Source organism: Tupaia chinensis, unplaced genomic scaffold, assembly GCF_000334495.1.
Source record: "Tupaia chinensis unplaced genomic scaffold, TupChi_1.0 Scaffold000651_1, whole genome shotgun sequence".
NCBI classification, from domain to species: Eukaryota; Metazoa; Chordata; class Mammalia; order Scandentia; family Tupaiidae; genus Tupaia; species Tupaia belangeri.
Window position 1 is genome coordinate 225705 of NW_006160172.1, and position 3332 is coordinate 229036.

The window sequence follows — 3332 nt, forward strand, 5'->3', positions numbered from 1 at the left end:
AGAGCTGAAGTGATCTCTGTTGGCAGATGACATGATTGTATACATGGAAGACCCAAAAGTAGTCACTAGAAAACTTCTCAAATAAATATATGCATACAGTAAAGTGGCAGGATACAAAATTAACTTACAAAAAATCTATTGCATTTCTATATACAAAGAACAAGCAGAGACAGAACTGAAGAAAGTGATCTCATTTTACTATAGCCACAAGTAGTATAAGATACTTAGGAATAAAACTAACGAAGGAAGTCAAAGACTTCTGAAAGGAAAACTATGAAAACTTAAAAAGGAAATCAAAAGGGCATGAAAAAGTAGAAGGACATCTGATATTCCTGGATTGGTGGAATTAATATAATCAAAATGGCAATCCTACTCAAACACACACACAACCACACTGAAATCTCCTCTTGTCTATTCTCCTGGGATCTATTCCATCCCTATAAAATTAAAAGAGACATTTTTCACAGACCTAGAAAAGACAATCATAGAATTTGTCTGGAACCATAAAATACCCCATATTACCAAAGTCATTCTGCACAAGAAGAGTGGAGTGGCTGGCATCTCACTTCCTGACCCCAAAATATATTACAAAGCTATAATAATCAAAACAACATGGTATTGGCACAAAAACAGACATGAGGATCGGTGGAACTGAAAATATACAGTCAACTCATATTTGACAAAGGGTACTAGTCAATTCAGTGGGAAAAGAGAAACCTCTTTAGCAAATGGTTTTGGAAAAATCAGATAAAGACACGATACTAAAACTGGCAAGAGAGAAATGAGAAGTGACATACAAAGGTCATCCCATCAGGCTAACTCTGGACCTCTCAATGGAAACAATGCAAGCAAGGAAAGAATGGGAAGATGTTTTGAAAGTGCTAAGAGAGAAACAATTTCAACCAAGATTACTGTATCCTGCAAGATTATCCTTCATATGGAAAAAGAAGATTAAAATCTTCTCAGACAAACAAGACCTGAAAGAATTTGCCAGCACCAGGCCAGCTCTTCAAGGAACCCTGAAGAAAGTATTGTTCCAGGAAAACTAAAGAGCTAAGAGACAGAAACAAAGGCATAAAAGGCTGCTGTGACAATGGCCAACTTAAACGTCGGGACAGATCCAGTTACATCGAAAATAACACTGAATGTTAATGGATTAAATTCCCCAATCAAGAGACACAGACTGACCGAATGGATAAAAAAACAGAGACCCTCTATCTATTGCCTACAGGACACCCACCTCATCGATAAAGACATACATAGACTGAAAGTGAAGGGTTGGAAAAAAGGTTTTCCATGCAATTGGGAACCAAAAAAGAGCTGGAGTTGCGATACTAATTTCTGAACAAAATAGCCTTTAAAACAAAAACTGTTAGAAGAGACAAAAAAGGGCACTATATTGTAGTAAAAGAATCAATAGATCAAGAAGATATAACTCATAAATATCTACGTGCCCAACACAGGAGCCCCCAAATTTGTTAAAGAAAGACTGTTAGATCTAAAAGGGGAGATAGACTACAATACACTAATTGTTGTAGATCTCAACACTGCACTAGCCCCTCGGGACAGATCATCTAGACAAAAAAATGGATAAAGAGATAAAGGATCTGAATTATACCATAAGTGAAATGGACTTAACAAACATCTATAGAACTTTCCATCCAAAAACTACGAGATACACTTTTTTCTCACCTTCAAATGGAACCTTTTCAAAAATTGACCACATCGTAGGGCACAAATCAAGCTTCTACAGATTCAAAGGCATAGAATCTATTCCCAGCATCTTCTCTGACCGTGATGGAATTAAACTTGAGTTTAATTTCAAGAGAAATCCTAAAAAATACTCATATACATGGAAACTAAATAAACTACTACTGAATGACTCCACAACTACTGATGAAATAAAGTCCAAAATCAAAAGATTCATGGAAGTTAATGATAATGAGGACATGAGTTTCCATAATCTTTGGGACACTGCTAAAGCAGCCCTAAGAGGGAAGTTTATAGTAATTAGCACTCATAAGAGGAAGGTAGAAAGAAGGCAAATGGATCACTTAACATCATGCCTCAGAGAATTGGAGAAGCAACAGCAAAATAACCCCAAAAACTCAAGGAGAAAGGAAATAATAAAGATCCAAGCAGAAATAAATTAAATAGAAAATAAGTGAACTATACAGAAAATAAATGAACGTAAAAGCTGGTTCTTTGAAAAGATAAACAAAATCGATACACCACTAGGGAGACTTATTATGAAGAAGAGACAAAGGAACCAGGTGAATCAAATCTTCAATGAAGCAGGAAATATAACAACAGACAAAGCAGAAATACAGAACATAATTACAGGATATTATGAACAACTATATGCCAAGAAACAAGACAATCTGGATGAGATGGACAAATTCCTGGACACGTATAATCTACCAAGATTGAGCCGGGAGGATATAGAAAGTCTGAATAGACCCATAACAAGCCAGGAGATTGAATCAGTAATAAATAGCCTTCCAACAAAGAAAAGACTTGGCCTGGATGGATTCACCTCTGACTTCTATAAAGCATTCAAAGAAGAGTTAACCCCCTTTCTGCTCAAGTTATTTCTAAAGATCCAAAAGGGTGAATCTCTCCCTAATTCATTCTATGTAGCCTCTATCACCCTTATCCTCAAAACAGATAAGGACAGGACAAGGAAGGAAAACTATAGACCAATATCTCTGATGAATATAGACGCAAAGATTCTCAACAAGATACCAGCAAACTGTATCCAACAACTTATAAAAAAGATTATACATTATGATCAGGTAGGCTTTATTCCAGGAATGCAAGATTGGTTCAAAACACACAAAACCATAAATGTGATACACCATATTAACAGGAAAAAAGACAAAAACCATCTGGTCATATCGATTGATGCAGAAAAAGCATTTGATAAGATACAACATCCCTTTATGATCAAGACGCTTAGCAAAATTGACATACAAGGGTCATTTAGCAACACAATAAAAGCTATCTATGAAAAACCCATCGCGAACATCATCCTGAATGGAGAAAAGCTGAAAGCTTTCCCACTAAAAAACGGGTACAAGACAAGGATGCCCACTTTCTCCACTCCTTTTCAATACAGTACTGGAAGTCCTCACCAATGCAATCAGAAAAGAGGAAAAAATAAAAGGCATTCGAATAGGAAGAGGTGAAACTCTCTCTAATTACAGATGACATAATTGCATACACAGAAGACCCAATGGTTTCCATGAAAAAATTTCTGTAAATAATACATGAATACAGTAAAGTTGCAGGACACAAAATCAATATACAGAAATCTATAGCATTTCTATATA